Raw genomic sequence first — 20,074 nt, 5'->3', positions numbered from 1 at the left:
TCAGAAAGGAGTAGAACATACAATGAAATAATATACCCCAAGATAGAGAAGCGCAGACATACTGACAACACAGTGAAGTACTTAACTGTGTTACAGGCCACTACTTGCCCTACAGCAGGTTGCTTCTAGTCCTGGATGTACTTTTACAAAAGTTGTGCCCCAGAAGACCCAAAGATCACTGTGCTCCAGGAAGCAGGTTTTTGCAGGAATGAAGACAACATCTGGGTGATGCTGCAGATGCAAACATGGCAGAAGCTTTGTATACCCTCTGGTCCACAGGGTAACGACCTGGGAGAGCAGAGAAAAAGGTATTTTAAACGGAACTAAACACAGGGTCTTACATAGCCACACCTCATGATGGTTGGCTAGCATCTTCAAGTCAAACATTTATTGACACTCCATGGAAAACTCCCACAACCCCAATGCCACATAACCCCATGCTCCAAAACCAAGCTTACCATATGAGACTGTGGCCTGCCTTCCTTCCTCGGCCCTTCTGGGGCACTCTGCGCACCTTCTTCCTTCCAATCACTTGCATGTCATCCAATCGCCTAGTCCTCTGAACCGTCACTTCTTGTGTAGCTACTTAGTGCTGATTTATGTATCAGTTCAGGGGGTTGAGAAAAAGTAAAAGACACAGCACAGGGAAACACTAACGTCATCCTCTGTGTGCACCATGTTATCCTTCAAGAATCAAAACCATTCTGGCCACACCCACACAGCTATCTGCCCTGCTGTCCTGGAATCTTCGGGGTACATTCTGCTGGTACTAAAGGCAAGAAACCTTGTTTCAGCTCCTGATCTCATTAAATGCTGATGAGAAACAAGAGAACTATGGATTACTTTATTTGAACTATAACTGCAACATAAATCCATAGGAAACATGGTAGGCTTGGTGAAATGTCCCATAAATGAGACAAGAAACCTCATCTATCATAGAAATAGCCAAAATAACACCTTAAAAATCAGAATATAGGCCCTAGGTGCTTACCTGCAAAAATGATCTCTTTGGGTACTTGCTTGTGAAGAAATGCTTGTGTAAGAAAACAGAAATAGAAATGTTTCAGAATATTTGAAGATTTTTCACTCACTCACCAGATGAAAGGATGCTAACAACCTGCTTATAACACCCCAGCATTTGGAATATTGCTAAGCTTCTGTCTCCTGACCTTCCCTTCCACTGGCAATATTAGCAATAACTTAAACTACACACTGAGACTAAAACTCGATGTGCTTCTGCTTCTGTCACTAGAGAACCTGAAAACTTGCTTTCTCACTTGCTCTCTCTCTCCCCTCTCACTCTGTCCCTCTCTGTTCAAATTAAATACATTTTTTAAAATGTTAAATAAAATAATTATTTAAAAAATAAGGCAGTGGGACCAGTAGTTAGTGTAATGGCTATGTCGCTAGACTCCCACGTGGTCAACCGCGGTTCAAGTCCCGGACCCAGTGGCTTAAAACTCACGCCAGGTGCGTGTGCGTGCGTGCCCAAGATCCCGAGAGGAGAATGGAGGAGAAGGGATTGCGGCGTGGCCATCCTCCCGGGGGTGATTTCTCGCTTTCTGTCTCTCTGTCTCCCTCTGTCTTTCTGGCAAGCGCACGCGCCCTATAGCAAAAACCTCTCCAAAATAAATAAATAAATAAATAAATAAATAAGGCAGTAACAAAGAGACAGATACAACGATTCCAAAATCATAAAGTAGAAGAATGGAGGGCTTACAGGGTAGAGTTTCAGTTTTGAAAGACAAAATTCTTTCAGGGAAAGACAGCGCCAATGAACGCACAATGGCGTTGCTATGACGTTTGAATATATGGCCTCAAGTTAATGTGATGGAAACTTGGTCCCCAATACAAGTGCCAAAGGTGGGCCTAACTAGAAGTCATTACGTCACGTAGGAGCTGCACTCCTAAATGGATTAATACCGCCATCACAGGAGTGGGTCTCTCATCAGTCTGTCACTGTATATGTAAGTGAGACTTCCAAATTCTGCCCCTGGAGGACACCTCGTGAAGAGTCCTCACCAGACACCAGCACCATCCCCTTGGCAGTCTCAACACTGGGAACCAGGAGCCCTGTAGACTGTTTATGAACTGCGCAGCCTCAGGCACTGTCACAGCCACGGAGAGCAGACAAGGGCCAGGATGAGTGTGCTTAATCCTACTCAACTTTATTCTTTAAAATGGTTAAGTTATTATATTTTATGTGTGATTTTATCCAACAAAAAAAAATAAGAGGGAGACAATGGGAAGACACAAACATACATTTCTTCAATATTTCTGTGGTCATTTATAATCACTGATTAAGCAACAGAAATAAACACTCCTGGAAGCCATATCTTTTTTCTCTAAACACCAAATTCTGCAAGAAACCACGGATCCAAGAGAAATGGCTGGTTACACAACTGGGGCACATAAGACACAGATAACACTGGATAACACCACTGTGCACCCAAGAGAAGTGCTCAGAAACCAGTGGGCCAGCCGAAGAGGGGAGCCCTGAATGATCACACGTGGGGCAAACGGATTTAGCCCATGAGTCAGAGCAAATAAGCACCAGCAGCCAACACTGATACGAAGAACTGAAGAAGTAAGAGGAGGACGAGAAACGCCGGCCCCGAACGAGGCAGTCCCCTTGTCAACAGTCTGGCCTGGTATGAGGTTGATCTGCAGTCCACCATGGCCAACTGCGGCATGGAGACATACTGAGTATGTAGTGAGTTTGAACACGCAGTATTCTGGGTAGAGGGGTGAAATCTCCTGACCTGGCCTACTGTGATGTGAGGATCCTTTTGCCCAGCATCTCTTTTTTGTCTTGCCTATTAACTCACTTAGTATCCATCCAAATTACACTGAAAAAGAAATAGATCAAAATTTGCTATAGCCATGGTTCTGCACAGCCACTTGGTGGTCTTGAAACATATCCACCACAGATTTAAACAGAACAAACAAAAAACCCATCCCACTACAAAATGTAAACTCTGACTAATAAAAGACTAATGGAAATTTTTTTGAGAGTTTTTGTTTGTTTGTTTTTGTTATAGGGCGCATGAGCTCACCAGAGAGACAAAGAGAGAGAGACAGAAAGTGAGAAATCACCCCCCGGGGGGGATGGCCACACTGCAATCCCTTCTCCTCCATTCTCCTCTCGGGATCTTGGGCACGCACGCACACGCGCCCAGCCTGAGTTTAAGCCACCAGGTCCAGGACTCAAACCGCAGTCGACTACGTGGGAGTCCAGTGACATAGCCATTATGCTAACTGCTGGTCCCAAGACTAATGGAAATTTTTAATAATTGTAATCTGGCAAACAAAGTAATTATATTTTAGACAAGAACATCAATGAATTATACTAAAATTACTAGATCAAGCTATGATGACAATCAATATTTGTAGTAACTTCTCCCCAAACTAATTATATTAATGATAACAAAAAGCAATCAAAGTCAAATGACTAGTAACAGGACTAGCAGGTGGCATGGCAGTTAAGGCACTGAAGACTCCCACTTGGCCAACCACGGCTTGAGTCCTGGATCTGGTGGCTTGCTTTCTCACTTCCCTCCCCACTCCTGGTCAAATTAAAAATAAATGAATGAATAAATAAAATTAAATCATTCTTTTAAAAAATGACTAGTAACAAGAACAACATTGTATGTCCCCAGTGATGAACTGAGAAAACTGAAAAATCACTTATTTTTAGAGTTCTTGCCTGAAATGCATAACCTCAATCTCAATGGAAAACATAACACATATACACAGAGGGACATTAATGGTAAAATATTCTACTGACTCTTCGAAAGAATAAAGATGATGAAAACCAAAGACCAGTAAATGTTCCCACCAGAAGGTATATGACAACTCTGCTAAGTGGGATCCAACCTTAGATCATGGACACTAACACAGCAAGTAGGAATAAGGTATGTGGATCAGTTAACACCAATACAATACTTTTCTGATTTATATAATTAAGTAGATGTAATAAAGGAAGATAACTTAACAATACAAAAATAACTTGGTACTATTATTTCAACACTATTACAAGCTAATATTTCAAATATAAAATTTTAAATACCTCCACAAGGAAAATTATGAGAAGCTAAAAAAGAAATTGAAAATGACACAAAAAAAGTGTAAGGACATCTTATGTTCCTAGATTGGAAAAATTAATATACTCAAAATGACAATTCTACCCAAATTAATCTATAAATTTAACGCAATTTCAATCAAAGAACCAAAGACATTCTTCACAGATCTAGAAAGACAAGCATAGAATTCGTCTGGAATTGTGAAAGGCCTTGTATTGCCAAAGCAATCATGTGCAAGAAGAGAGGAGTGGGCGGCAATATGCTATAAAGCTACAGTAATCAAAACAGCATGGTATTGGCACAAAACAGACAGGTGGGCCAATGGAACAGAATAGAAATAAAATCCTAAACATACAGCCAATGGAATTTTGACCAAGGGTACTAGTCAATCCAGCGGGAAAGGCAAACCTCTTTAGCAAATGGTGCTGGAAAAATGGAATATCCACCTTCAGAAAGAGAAATCTAAACCCCTACCTCTCACCATTGACAAAAATCAACTCAAAGTGGATCAAAGAGCTAAACCTGAGACCTCAAACTATAAAAACTTCTGCTAGAAAACACTGGGGAAACTCTTGGAGACACTGGGGTATGCAAAGATATCTTAAAGACTCACTAACCACAGTCGATAATCAAAAAAATAGAGAAGTGGGATATGACAGATTAAGAAGTTTCTGCATGGCAAAAAATCATAGTAATTAGTGTGAACTGACAGCCCTCGGAATGGGAAAAATAGTTTTTGTAAATTATGTTTCAGATAAGGGACTGATAACAAATACACAGGGAACTCAAGCAGCTTACTCAAAAAAAGATTATCAACTCAATTAAAAGATGGGAGAATGAAGTAAAAAACAAAACAATTCTCTAAGGAAGACATACAAACAGCCAAAAGGTCTATGAAAAAACGCTTAATATCCCTCATCATAAGGGAGATGCAGATCAAAACCAAAATGAGTTACCACTTAACCCCACTCAGAATGACTAAGATTAAAAAAAACAATGATAAGTGCTGGTGGGGATTTGGTGAAAGGGAAACTCTCCTGTACTGCTGGTGGGAATATAAATTGGTCCAGCCACTGTAGAGAACACTATGGAAATTCCCCAAAGATCTACAAGTAGGACTATCACATGATCCAGCAATCCCACTCCTGGGTATCTACCCAAAAGACAGGAGAACACTTAGTCGGAAAAGTGCTTGGACTTCTATGGTTATTGTGGCACTGTTCACAATGACTAAAACATGGAACCAACCCAAATGTCCATGAACAGAAGAATGGATTGAAAAAGTCTGGCACATATATTCTGTGGAATACTACTCAGTCATAAAAAAAACCAGCAAGACCCTAGCTTTTGACAGAAAGTGGATGAATATGGAAGATTTACTGCTGAGTGATGAAAATCAGGCTATGAAGGAGAGACATTGAATGTCTCCACTTAATATATACTGACTGTCTGCACGCTATGACTGAAACTGAATGACTAGAAGATATAGAAACATAGAAAATGGTTACAGATACCAGATACACAGTGGGGAGGGGGTAGGAGAAGGAGGAGAGTCCAAGGAAAGACATTAAGGAGAAAAATAGAGAGGGAAGACATTTATGGGACAAAGAAATGGGTTGTTATCTGTTGATGATAACATGCATAGTATCCCCAACTAGAATGGTGAGAAATGTATTCATGTATGAACATTCATTTTACAAGCTAAGTGACATATTTGACTGAATGTAAAAAAGAAATAAAATTAAAGAAATTATGCCAATATTTATGTTGTAGAAGTCCTTACCCATACAGTACACACAGGTAAAGAGAGGCAATGTATGTCCCCACTCAGTGCAGGGACTGGAAGAAGAGATGGCATAAAGGCATGGAGGGCAGCTGGGCTCACTAGGGATGGCGTGGGGGGGAGGGGGAGGGGGAAGGAGGGGATCAAGGGGGAAAGGCAGAAGCAAAACATGGAAGGGACATAAAAGTGGAAAATCCTGATGATAACGATAATGTGTATGACAATATCTTTGGACCAACATAGAGTGTATTCATGATGCGACAACTCATTTGGTAATGCTGTACTGATACGTAGTAATTGAATGTAAAAAAAAAAATTAAGCTGAAAAAAGGTAATAAAATTACGATCAAATGTGAAAAATGTAATTTTATAAATGGGACCAACCCAAATGTCCTCAAACAGATGAATGGACTGAAAAGTTATGGCACATATACTCCATGAAATAATATTCAGCCCTAAAAAACAACAAGGCCCTGGAATTTGATAGAAAATGGACTAATATGGAAGATTTATTGCTGAGTGAAGCAAGTCAGGCTATGAAAGAGAGACATTGTATGTCTCCACTTAACATATACCGACTGTCTGCACTCTATGGTAGAGACTGAAAGACTGGAGGACATAAAAGCATTAAAAATTGCAATTTAAGTTTAGGACCTGGTGGCTTGCTTTCTTACTTTCTCTCTCTCTGTCCTTCTCTGGTCAAATTTTTAAAACTAAATATAAAAAGAAAAAAATGCTTTTAGAAATGGTATACAGAAGTGGTTTCCATGTACCAATATGAAAATAAGAAGAGTGAATAATTCCAACCACTAAATTAATAAAACTATGAAATGGTTAGCAATAAAAATAAAACAATACCAGTAGTATCCCAACAGAAAAATTTATAAACATACCTTACAGTTGAGAAAGAAGACTCAATTTTTAAAAGATTTATGCTCTCCTAATTAATCTATTAAGCTTGCTGCAAATGAAATTAAAACTGTATTATTTTTCCAACTTGAAAAAAAATTTTAGCATCAATTCAGACAGGAAATGCGAGTACAGACAGTATTCTGGAAAAGAAGAAGAACAAGAGAACTCAATAGAATAGATAAGACAGTATAAATCGTAAGGACTTCAAGTTTCAATAGAAGGTAAAGCAAACTGTCAGAAACACGATTATATTTCAATACAGAGCTTCTATATAACAAAAAATAAACCACAGTAAAATAAATGGAAAAAAATATTTAATTTGTAATCCATGACACATACATTAACATCCGTAAATAAAATGAGCTCTAAGAAGTCAGTAACATGGACTAACATTACAAGGAAAGTCGGACAAAAAGGAACAGAGAAAATGAAATCCCATCAATGACTTGTAAGATTATATGTGAAGGTGACCTAGTACAACCTTAACAGAAGTAAAAAGTTATTTCTTTGCAATATTACGTTGTTCATGATTAAAAACATATAAGTCTAATTCTTTTCATTTTAGTAAGTGGGAGAACTCTCAAACCCTGAGAGAACTTACTCCATTTAGGGGAAAATTTACTAAAGATGTAGATTTTTAGTACACTCTCACCATGGCAGATACAGTTCAAGGCACTTGTTCCAATAAAGTGGGTAGACAAATTCTAATTTACATATCTTTGCTACATAGAAAACCTAACTAGTGGAACCAGTAGATGGCGTAATGGCTACGTCACTGGATTCCCATGTAGTCGACTGCAGTTAGAGTCCTGGACCTGGTGGCTTAAACTCATGCCGGGCACGTGTGCATGCGTGCCCAGGATCCCGAGAGGAGAATGGAGGAGAAGGGATTGTGGCGTGGCCATCCCCCCTGGAGGGGTGATTTCTCACTTTCTGTCTCTGTCTCTCTCTGTCTTCTGGCAAACACATGTGCCTTAGCAAAAACCTACCCCCCAAAAAATTTCTTTTAGAAAGAAAGAGAATCAAACTCGTATATCACACCTCCAAGTACTTTTGTTCAATGTTTTAATAAAAAAAAAAAAAAGAAAGAAAAACTAGGATGTATACAAGACTTTATTAACAGTAAGCAACATTGGGGAGAATTTTTTTTTAAAGGCACAAGTCAAAATTCTATGACCTTTGAATCCTTGAGTAAAGTAATTTGTTAAGGATCCCTATTAAATATACACGGTGTAAGTAAAACCCATAAGTATATGTACCTTGTACTTCTGGAAGCGCTGGGACGCAGTCCTATCTCCATGTGCTGAGCGTTCTGTGCAACTGCAGCTCAACCTTGCCAGCTCCAGAGATTCCGTGCAGCAGCAACAACGAAATTGTGTGTAGTTAAAATTTTCTTCAATTATATTTTTTTGCTATCACTTTCCAAATATATGCTTTGCTAGCAGCTTTGCTGATCAGTAAGGAAAGAACACTGCCACAAATGCAGGTGGACTCTCCATGCCTTATGAAGACAGCATTTTGGTTTTTACGAATCTGGGGGTAGAAGCAGCAGTACATGCTCCTCTCAGTCAAAACTGAGTAGACAAAATTGGGAAATGAGAAAAGGTTAGAGTGCACACTGTTATAGCTAAGGGCTAATATATTCTCTTTGTGAGGTGAACACGGCATATATTCTATTACGCAGACAAGGTGAGTGGATACATATTCCTTGTGGAATATTCTAACAATAAAGATATTTGCCATTTTTCATCTACTCTTAATTGATTTCTCCAATATTTTCTTCATGGAATCTATGTATTGTTTGCTCACATTTCTAGACCACTGACTCAGAAATATAACATCAAAACATTCCAGTGAAAATAACAAAAAGAGCTCATAAAACACAATGAGGGATAAAAACTGCACTAAAAATACAGATTACAATAAAGGGGCCAGCAGGTGGCAAATAGCTACGTTGCTGGACTCCCAAGTAGTCAACTGCAGTTCAAGTCCCGGACCTGGCAGCTTGAAACTAACACTGGGCATGTGTGTGTACATGCCCAAGATCCCAAGAGGAGAATGGAGAAGGGATTGCAGCATAGCCATCCCCCTGGGTGGTGATTTCTCACTTTCTGTCTCTCTGTTTTTCTGGTAAGCACTGCAGCTCAACCTTGCCAGCTCCAGAGATTCCGTGCAGCAGCAACAACGAAATTGTGTGTAGTTAAAATTTTCTTCAATTATATTTTTTTGCTATCACTTTCCAAATATATGCTTTGCTAGCAGCTTTGCTGATCAGTAAGGAAAGAACACTGCCACAAATGCAGGTGGACTCTCCATGCCTTATGAAGACAGCATTTTGGTTTTTACGAATCTGGGGGTAGAAGCAGCAGTACATGCTCCTCTCAGTCAAAACTGAGTAGACAAAATTGGGAAATGAGAAAAGGTTAGAGTGCACACTGTTATAGCTAAGGGCTAATATATTCTCTTTGTGAGGTGAACACGGCATATATTCTATTACGCAGACAAGGTGAGTGGATACATATTCCTTGTGGAATATTCTAACAATAAAGATATTTGCCATTTTTCATCTACTCTTAATTGATTTCTCCAATATTTTCTTCATGGAATCTATGTATTGTTTGCTCACATTTCTAGACCACTGACTCAGAAATATAACATCAAAACATTCCAGTGAAAATAACAAAAAGAGCTCATAAAACACAATGAGGGATAAAAACTGCACTAAAAATACAGATTACAATAAAGGGGCCAGCAGGTGGCAAATAGCTACGTTGCTGGACTCCCAAGTAGTCAACTGCAGTTCAAGTCCCGGACCTGGCAGCTTGAAACTAACACTGGGCATGTGTGTGTACATGCCCAAGATCCCAAGAGGAGAATGGAGAAGGGATTGCAGCATAGCCATCCCCCTGGGTGGTGATTTCTCACTTTCTGTCTCTCTGTTTTTCTGGTAAGCACACATGCCCTATAGCAAAAATCTCTTTTTAATAATAATTTTTAAAAGAGTATAGTAAAACTTTGGAGGTCGTAGGACTTCTCAGCTCTCCTGGGCACTCTCAGGAAACCTGGCCCAGGGCCCATGGAGCCATGATTATTTCAGCCGCTGCTCCAGGGCCCTCAGCTACAATAACAGGAGCCCCACCCAACCTGCAGCGCCTCCAGTCTCGAGCTGTGCCTGTAGCTTCTCCAACTTAAAACCACAGCCTACCTTACTATTTTCCGGTATCAGCACCTTTTTGTGTGTGTGCTTCCCATGAATTTCTTCCCTTTACTGCATCACAAAACTGAATTTGTGAAAACACCCAGATTGTTAATTTCATAATTTCCAATAGTTAGATATTTGGGGTTTTCTTTTATTTATTAGTTATAGTGTGATGTTTAGACATAAATACACAAATTAGGTAAAGGACACATTCTGCATTACACTAGATCTTCACTGTGGTAAAATCGCTTTGAAAGCAATGATTCACTCCTCGTTGGCCTGGGAAGAACCCTGACTGCACTGATACTGTTTTCCTGAAATTAGGGAAAGTCCCCGACAGCACTGACACCTTACCACGGCTTGCAGTGAAGAGGGGGAGATGTTCCTGATTTCAGCTGTACTCAGGAGAGTTGCAAACATGTCTCTCTCTCATCATGACCACCTGAGAAATATATCCAACACAGCAGTTGTCAGATGCAGATCAAGCTCCAGAACATTGAGTCAGAGTAACAGGCTCGTCAGGCAGAGGGGACGGAGAAAATTAACTTGACCAGCAAATACGATGACCCATAAACAAAATCTTTTCATAAGTTCTTACTACTTTAAAATCACATCTTCTATTTGTGTTATTTCATGTTGGGTAAATTTTGTTTACAAGCTAAGTGATGTGTAGTGCTCAAATGTATTTTTTTTAAAAAGTAGAAGAAAAGGGGAAAAAAGCAAATCTTTTAGCACAAATGCTGAGGATTACTGAAATATTTTTCCTGCTCATTCTGAATGGTCTATAAAGCCCCAAACACCTACGTGAACTCCTATACCCAGGCCCAACCACTGTAAAAGGAAGGAGAGTCTGTCCTCCACTTAAACTCAAAAGGATTCAGGAAAACATCTAGCTTATCCCAACAGGCAACTCCGGAAATAGCTTGGCTTTTCCACTGCCCATATGTGGCATTGCCGCCATGAAAATATCCTTTAGACCTATTTTATCAAGCAAAATGTAACTGCTTGGTACCTACCTCAAATTCCACCTTGTTCCCCCATGCCTAGGGTAATCAAATACTCTTCCCGTGTGAGAGTCTTCTGCTCTGGGTTTAAACCACATATTCTTTGTGAGAGCACTTGGAAACCATTCCTAATGGCCACTGGAATACAAAGTTGGATTCAGCAGCAAAATGCTCCCGCGATGTTTATCAGCAGGGACGAAGAGAGCCAAATCAACTGTCTCTTTAAATTGCATCTGTAGTTTTAATGTTTACTTTGAAATACCTTTTTAAAATTTCAAAAGCAGAAAGTAGATGCAGTCATTCTATTTTCATCTCGGTATCCTGGACAGCTAAATTCTGCATGTTCTTCCAGTCAATTCTCTACTCAAGTAATATAATTATATATGTCGTTATCGTCTTTTTCACATTGTAAACACATATGTGTAGATGTACAATCTTATACCTTTTAATTCACAAAAACTTCAGACACAATGTTAAAATAATCAGTATTGTAACATTGAGAAGAATGGTTTAACTGTCAGGATGTCATTCTCATGCATAATTAGAACTACTATAATTGACTGTTAACATTTCAGTTAGAAAACCTATAGGTTTATGCACACAACTCAGTAAACAAGCTATATTTGATGTTTGTTGAAAAATTCCAATTGTAACATTTCAAAAATTTTACATACTCTCAATTTGACTGTCATAGTCAAATCTAAAAAGATATATAGATAGATTTATACTTTGATCAATAGTTGGTAAAATCTTCATAAGAAAATGTCCTAATTTACACAAGAGGTAGCTACTTGACATTTACCTGGTGATCATAGAACATATGTTTTATAATGTATATCTATATCACAATAAAGTTAAAAAGGTATCAGAAAAAATAAACTGAATCTTCTCACATACATGTTTAAGCATGGAAACAGATTAGAAAATGTTTATGAACCTGATTATTAATATAAAATTACCGTACACTTAGATGAACAATAAGTGGGAGTCTAGAGACAGCAACAGGTGTGCAAACAAATCAGCAGTTCTGCAATTTGTAAAATAAAATGCACTAAGCAGACAACGAAGAGCCAAGGCCTGTACAGCTGATTTTAGAGGTGCATGGAGGTACAGAGTCGGGGCTCACACACGCAAGTCTGCAGAGAACAATTGTAGCGAACTTCCAACTCTCAGAGACCTAATTTAAACAGCTCCCTTCGCACATCTCTCTCTTTCTTTCTAAAAAGATACCCTAGTGTCCTTGCTTCCTGTAAATATAGAAGGCATGCAAAGTCTGATGATTCTTTTCCTTACATGAGACTCTGTCAGGTGGAAAACACGAACCAATCTGCCACTCGCCCCACACAAGTCCACTAATGCGTGGTCTCACCTCGTCCTGAAGACCAGTTACCTGCTGTGCTGCCAAAACATTGACAGGAGACAGCTATGATACTTTACAATGAAGTATTTACAAATTTATACTTTGTTGAGACTACATGCATTTAGAAAAGCTAAGTTTTTTTTAAGTTACATTTATGTGTAAGTGAAGTTGTCTTGAATTTTATCATCCAATCCATGTAAATAAAAACCACTATAATTCAAAGAGGTAGAAAATTTTCCTTATAAACGACATTTTCTACAATGATAACCAAAATCTACTTATATAATGCCCTTTCAGCAATATAACTACAAAAGTGGATTCAGATTTTTTAAAGTATATTACAATCAGGACCCAATAGTTAAAGTATAATTTTTGAAGGTGAGAATTAAAAGCTGAAAATATACATCCTATTAACCTTTTCCTACCCCAAACAATGCAGTTAAAGGGAAACTAAGATATGTATAGTTCAAGAAAAGCCAAATTTTCTTCATTTCATTATCAAGATAGCTGCAAAACAAATGAAATCATGACATTTTGCAATGACTTATTTACAAAATTATACTCTGCGAGACTCTCTCCATCTAGAAACACTAGATGTTAATTAAAAATTAAAATTTCGTATCTGACTATTATGTACAACATTGTCTTGAACATTGTCATGCAACTAAAGGAACACATACAGAACTCTGTATAGTTCCAAGAGGTAGCATAAAGTTTCCTCAGGGAGGTCATTTATATCTGGACTACTAACAGCAACAAAAAGCAGCATAAGGAAAATGAAATATTACATGAACAGGCTCACATACGGTTTTGACATTATGTGATTTATACTAGAAACAATGGCAAACTATTCTTCTATGAGAATAGGGTAAAAGCATGGTTGTCACATTGTCTTCTTCTAACAACCAAATTAATACGAAACATTTCGTATAGCTCCTAGCTCAGAGAGTCTATTTATCAACCATTGATTTTAATCATCATGTGAACTGCAAAATAATTGTACTAACACATTTCTAGGGTATTTTCAAAATTATACTTGGAGACTCTCAGATATATCTGGAAAGAGTAGATATTTAAAACTAATATTTCATTTTCCCATTATTTACAAGTTGTCTTGGTCGCTGCCATGCAACAAGTGAGCACAGAACCGTACAATTAGAGACTCTATCAATGCTCTTCTAGTGTTCTTTCCATCAGGCCATTAGGCGGTGTGGGCAGAAGTAGCTGGGCCCCACTTGAGTGGCAGCGCAGTTTTAGCCCTGATCCAGCAGCCCAAAAAGCTGGCAGGTGAGCGCATGTGTGCCCAAAATGCTGAGAGGAGAGGGCAGCAGGGCTGTGGTGCAGCCGTCCCCGCTGGGCGTGAGGTCTCTCTCTCCCTCTGTCTGTCTGTCTGTCTCTCTCTGACAACTGTGCAAACGCTATGGCAAATATTACAGTTTAAAAAAAGTGAACTGTAGGGCCAGCAGGTGGTGTAGTGGTTAATGGCACTGGACTCCCACATGGCTGACCATGGTTTGAGTCCCAGACCTGGCAACTTGCTTTCTCACTTTCCCTCTCTCTCTCTGTCCCTCTCTGGTCAAATTAAAATAAACGAAGTTGAATAAAATAATTATTTTTTTTAAAAGTGAACTGCAACATGAACCTCAGCACATCTAGCAAAATGAAAGATACCTACATGATCCTGAAAGAGTCTATTTTGACATAAAATGAACATCATGTAGTGACTACAGTAACCTTTTACTTCAAGTAAAAATGGCTGTTGGGCTAGCCCAGCAGTACAGCAGTTAATCCTGTGTGGATGGGGCCAGATCCCACGTGGCAATTCAATAGCCATTCAAACCCTTGCACTAAGGCTTGAAAAACATGCGGGTACACATGCATATGTGCATAAAACGTGACAGGAAGGAGAAATGGAGAAAAAGAACTCCGGTGTGACCATACTCCACTGGGCGAGTGTTTGCTCTCTCTCCGAGTATATGAACCCAGAAAACGGCATCTGATAAAATGCCTCTACTGCCTTCTTTAAGGTGATAGCATATGTACAAGTAACAAATATATAAGCTCAGTAAATTTTAAGAATTTTATCATTTTATTTATTATTATTACTATTTTTAAATTTGCTATAGAATAAAAACAAGAGAGGGTTTTTTTTAAGCCAGGAGGTCTGAAACTTTAGCGGTGGTTGGCCACGAAAGAGTCCAGTGCTCCAACCACCATGCTACCTGCTGGCCCCAATCTCAGTAACCTGTGTTAACCCTATGTGCAAATAATGTACCTTTAATGATTCTAGCAATATGGTGAAGATGACAAACGGTGAAGCAACAATAAATAACCAAAAAGAAAATACTGGGGCCATCAGTTGGCATGGTGGTTAAGGTACTTAATTCCCACATGGCTAACTGCAGCCTGAGCCCCAGACCTGGCAGCTTGAAAACCACGCGTGCACGCTTGCCCAACATACAAACAGTAAAGTGGAGGAAAAAGGATGGCAGAGTGGCCATCCCCCCAGAGGTTGTTTTCTGACTTTCCCTCTCTCCATTTCTCTCTGGGGAGCATACACACCCTAAGGGGAAAACCTAAACATTTTTTTAAAAAAGTTTTTCTAAACACTGCCAACACCCAATTTATAGTTTAAATGTTAAACAGAAACTATCCTAGACATAACTGTCTAGAAAAAAAAACACCAGAGAGCCACCCACACAGAATTCTTAAGGTCTTTGTAAGTGGCCAGCCCCATAGCCTCCCAGTGAAGAAAGCTGGATCCCGCTACCATTGGAATCGTAGCCACTAGCAGTTTAAGAAAATGCCAGACACATGATCAGGTGTGCCCAAATCCCAGCAACAAGGAGGAATCCAGAAGGCGTGTCCCACCAGGACTGCTTTCTCCATTGCTTTCTTTCTGGGGAGCACGCAGCCGCTGGCAATATTTTTTAATCTTCAAAAAGCTATAAATAGAATTACCATCTGACCCAGTAATTCCATTCCTTGGTATTTGCTCAAAGGATAGGAAAGTATTCACTTGGAAAGATACTTGCACTTCCATGTCTAATGTACCATTATTTGCAATCGTGAATACATAGAATCACCTAAGTGCCCCAAGAACTAATGAGTCAACTGAAAACCTGTGGCACCTGTATACTATGTAATATTATTCACCCATAAAGGTTGAACGTAGAAAATTAATACTAAGCAAAGTAAACCAGAACTATATATCCCCACTCAGGATATACCCAGTAACTGCAGTCTAGGCAGAATTGAAATATTCGAAGATACAACAGCAGGGAGAGTAAGTGTGGATACTAGAGTCTATAAGGAATGGGGGTGGATGATAGAAGGTGAGTGGAAAAGTAAAGAAATACTTAACAGACTCAAGAATGTAAATTATCTATTGAAAATGATGTATATGGTAATAACCTTGATTTGTCTATCAAAAAATTTTAAAATGGAAAAAAATCCTTTGTAAAAGGCAAGCAATTTGATGTGTTAACACGTCTTAGCAAAATCATGTTTGTAATATATTAATGTCAACAATATTTAAAAAAAAAGTCATCTGCAAGTAAGAGATAATTACTTCTTCTTGCCCTATTGGAATATCTTTTATTTTATTTTCTTGTCTGACTACATTGGCTAGGACTTACAGTACTATATTAAAAGGAGTGGAGAAAGTGGGCATCATTGTCTTGTTCCACTTTTTAGTGCATAAGCTTCTGGCTTTTTCCACATTCAGTATGTTAGCTATGAGTTTTTTACATATGGCTCTTATCGTGTGGGAAAAGTCCTTTCTATGCCAATTTTGGTAAGAGCCGTAATCTTGAAGGGATGTTGTATTTTATCAAATGCTTTTTGGCACCAACTGACATGATCATATGGTTTTTAACTTTCCTTCTATTAACATAATATATTACATTAATAGTTTAGCATATATTGAACCAAAAACAAACAAACAAACAAACAAAACCAAAAAAATACTCCTGAAAGTAACAAATGAATACAGTAAAGTGGCAGGATACAAGATCAACATAGAAAAAATCTGTGCATTTCTATACACCCACAGTGAACAGACTGAACTCGAAGAAGCATTTCATTTAAAAGTAGCCACAAGAGAAATAAGGTCCCTGGGAATAAACCTAGTCCACTAAAGACGTCGACAAGGGGAGACCAGCAGATGGGGAGTTGATAGTTATGTTGCTGGACTCCCACACGGTCAACCATGGTTCAAATCTTGAACCCAGTGGCTTAAAACTCACGCTGGGCACATATGCATGCATGCCCAAGACCATAAGAAAAGAATGGAGAAGAGATTGCAGTGTGATCAACTCCCTGGGGGGTGATTTCTCACTTTCTCTGTCTCTTTCTGTCTCTCTGGTGAGCACACACACACTATAGCTAAAAAGAAAAAAAGAAAAAAAACTCAACAAAAAAAAAATAAAAAATTTTAAAAAGTGTAAGGACATTCTATGTTCCTAGATGGAAAGAATTAACAATAACCAAAAGGTCAATTCTTCCCAAATTAAATTTAACGCAATCCTAATCAAATCACCAAAGACATTTCTCACAGAATTAGAAAAAAAAACAATAATAAAATTTGTTTGGATTCATAAAAGGCTCATATGACCAAAGTAATACTGCACAAAAAGAATAAAGTAGGAGGCATCTCATTCCCTGACCCCAAAATATATTACAAAGCTATCATAATCAAAACAGCACGCTATAGGCACAAAAACATGCATGTGGACCAGTGGAACACAACAGAAAACCCAAGAATAAACCCCAAAACAAGCAGTCAACTAACTTTTGACAAAGGGCACAAAAGTTAATCCAGTGAGAAAAAGAAAATCTCTTCAGCAAATGGTTCTGGAAAATTGAATATCCACCTGCAAAAAAATTAAACTGGCCCCATCTTTCACCATTAAGAAAAATTAATTCACAATGGGTCAAAGATCTAAATGTAAAATCTCAAACTATAAACCTACTGGTGGGAAAGCAGGGGAAACTTTTGGAGAAAGAGTTGGCAAAAACTTTCTTTTTTTATATAAAGATTTTGTTTAGCTTGGGACTAGCAGTTGGCTTAATGGCTACGTCACTGGACTCCCATGTAGTTGACTGCAGTTCAAGTCCCGAACCTGGTGGCTTAAATTCACACCACCCATGTGTGTGTGCATACCCAAGATCCTGAGAGGAGAATGGAGGAGAAGGGATTGTGGCATAGACATTCCCCCCCCCGGGGGTTGATTTCTCACTTTCTGTCTCTGTCTCTGCCTTTCTGGTGAGCACACGTGCCCTATAGAAAAAAAAACCTCTCCAAAAGAAAAAAGAAAAAGAAAAAGAAAGATTGTGTTTATTTATTTATTTAAATTTGATCAGAGATGAACAGAGCAAGAGAGTGTGAGAAAGCAAGCCCCAGGTCTAGGACTCAAACCATGGTTGGCCATGTGGGAGTCCAGCGCCCTTAACCACCATGCCACCACCTATTGACCCAACAAAGACTTAAAATAAGATACTCAATAATCTAAAACAGACAAGCGGGGTTACATTAGGTTATAAAGCTTCTGCAGGACAAAAGAAACAGTAATTAGAGTGAAGAGATAACCCTTGGAATGGGAGTGTATATTTGCAAACTCTCCCTCAGATAATGATTACCAGAATATAAAGGGAACTCAAGCAGCTGACCCTAAAAATAAAACATTCAATCTAATTAAAAGATGAGAAAAAGAGATGAAGAAGCAACTCTCCAAGGAAGACATACGAATAGCCAAAAAGTATATGAAAAACTGCTCAATATTCCTTGTTGTAAGAGAGGTGCAAAACAAACCCACAATGAGACACCATCTAACCCCAGTCACAATGGCTAAGATTTTTTAAAAATATTGATAAGTACTGGCAATGCTATGGTGAAGAAGGAACTGTCTTGCACTGTTGGTGGGAGTGTAAATTAGTATAGCCACTGTGGAGAACAGTATGGAGGTTTCTCAAAGATCTACAAATAGAACTACCATATGATCTAGTAATCCTACTTTAGGGTATCTACTCAGAGGATAGGAACACATTCAGCTGGAAAAGTACTTGCACATCTACAACTACCGAAGCATTCATTACTCATGAATGCTAAAACATGGGGTCAACCCAAATGTTCTAGAACAGATGAGTGGACTGAAAAAGTGTAGCACATACACACTGCAGAATACTACTCAGTCATAAAAGCACTGAGACCCTGGCATCTGATCAGAAGTGGACGAATATAAAAGATTTAATGCTGAGCAAAGCAAGCCAGACAGTGAAAGAGAGGCACTGTACATACTCACCTAATATACACCACGTCTGCACTCTGTGACAGAAACTCAGGGGTAGAATGTATCCGAGCAGGAGAGCCACTGAGGGTACTAGAGACGGAGTGGGAGCAGTGGACAGTGGGGTGGGAAGGGAATCAGGGGGAAAGAGCAGGACATTTAACAGGTACGGAAGGGAAGATTATCTGCAATAATGTCTATGACAGTTATGTTTGACTGGACTTCTACAGTGTATTCGTGCTGAAAAAATCCATTTTGTATGCTATAAAAATGTACAGTGATTGAAAATAAGAGAAAAAAAATACAAATAAAGCAAATGTACTGAACATTATAGATATGAGATCACAAACACCCTTTTATATATCTCCGCTAACAAACAGTGAATACCAAAGAACGCTAATAACTACTTAAGTAAAAAAAAGTTCTGATTTTTAAAAATACATATAGGGTCTGGGGATTACAGACATTATCCCTGAAGGAAGTTACAAGATACTGCAGAAAAGAATACAGCTGCTTAAATAAACCCATCCTCAATTTTAAATCTCTGCTGGTAGGGACCAGCAGTTAGCATAATGGCTATGTCGCTGGACTCCCAGGTAGTCGACAGCGGTGCGAGACCCGGACTCGGTAGCTTAAAACTCACGCCGGGTGCGTGTGCGTGTGTGCCCAAGATCCCGAGAGAATGGAGGAGAAGGGATTGCGGCATGGCCATCCCCCCAGGGGGTGATTTCTCGCTTTCTGTCTGTCTGTCTCTGTCTGTCTGGTGAGCGCACGCACGCTATAGCAAAAACCTCTCCAAAAAAAAAAGAAAAAAAGAAGTGGCCTAAGAGAAAAACAACAGACAGAGACCACCAGTTAGCGTAATGGCTATGTCGCTGGACTCCCAGGTAGTCGACAGCGGTGCGAGACCCGGACTCGGTAGCTTAAAACTCACGCCGGGTGCGTGTGCGTGTGTGCCCAAGATCCCGAGAGAATGGAGGAGAAGGGATTATGGCATGGCGATCCCCCCTGGGGGGGGGTTTCTCGCTTTCTGTCTCTCTGTGTCTGTCTGGTGAGCACACGTGCCCTATAGCAAAAACCTCTCAAAAAAAAAAAAAAAACAGACAAAAATGAAAATCTAATATGAACAGTTGTTATGGGAGCTTGTTTGTATCACTCATGTGCTCAGGAAAGCTAATTGACTTAAAAGTTGAGTCATGAAGCAGGTAGGAAAAGAAAATGCTGGTTACTGAAACAACAATAAGAAATAGGACCTCTTACTATTACTGGGGACAGCTCAGAAGTGGCAAGTGACCTAAGCTGTGGCAGTCTGGACTAAGGAGCCTTCAGTCCCAGAAGGCCAACAACAAATGGTGCTAGAAGACGCTTCATCTTACGAGTTAGTCCAATACTGGTGACATCTGCCTATTCTGGCCCTGACTCTCATGCTACGAAGAACACACTCTTT

At 39.2% G+C, this 20,074-nt stretch overlaps 2 long non-coding RNA genes across 2 annotated transcripts; both read right to left on the bottom strand.

The window, feature by feature from the left end:
- Nucleotides 1-208: 208 nt before the first annotated feature.
- LOC102471417 (uncharacterized) lies at nucleotides 209-8,339 on the bottom strand. The gene is made up of 5 exons (XR_337197.1): nucleotides 8,037-8,339; nucleotides 6,759-6,917; nucleotides 992-1,033; nucleotides 459-592; nucleotides 209-288 (listed from the first exon to the last, which is right to left on the bottom strand). It is a non-coding gene; the product is annotated as an uncharacterized LOC102471417 (long non-coding RNA).
- A 598-nt stretch (nucleotides 8,340-8,937) lies between these two features.
- Nucleotides 8,938-11,489, bottom strand: LOC102470989 (uncharacterized). Its single transcript, XR_337195.2, has 3 exons — nucleotides 10,993-11,489; nucleotides 10,331-10,418; nucleotides 8,938-9,168 (listed from the first exon to the last, which is right to left on the bottom strand). It is a non-coding gene; the product is annotated as an uncharacterized LOC102470989 (long non-coding RNA).
- Nucleotides 11,490-20,074: the final 8,585 nt, after the last annotated feature.

The sequence above is a fragment of the Tupaia chinensis genome, unplaced genomic scaffold, assembly GCF_000334495.1.
Source record: "Tupaia chinensis unplaced genomic scaffold, TupChi_1.0 Scaffold144682_1, whole genome shotgun sequence".
NCBI lineage: Eukaryota > Metazoa > Chordata > Mammalia > Scandentia > Tupaiidae > Tupaia > Tupaia belangeri.
The sequence above is the reverse complement of the archived record's forward strand: the minus strand, read 5'-3'. Positions and strand labels throughout refer to the sequence as shown.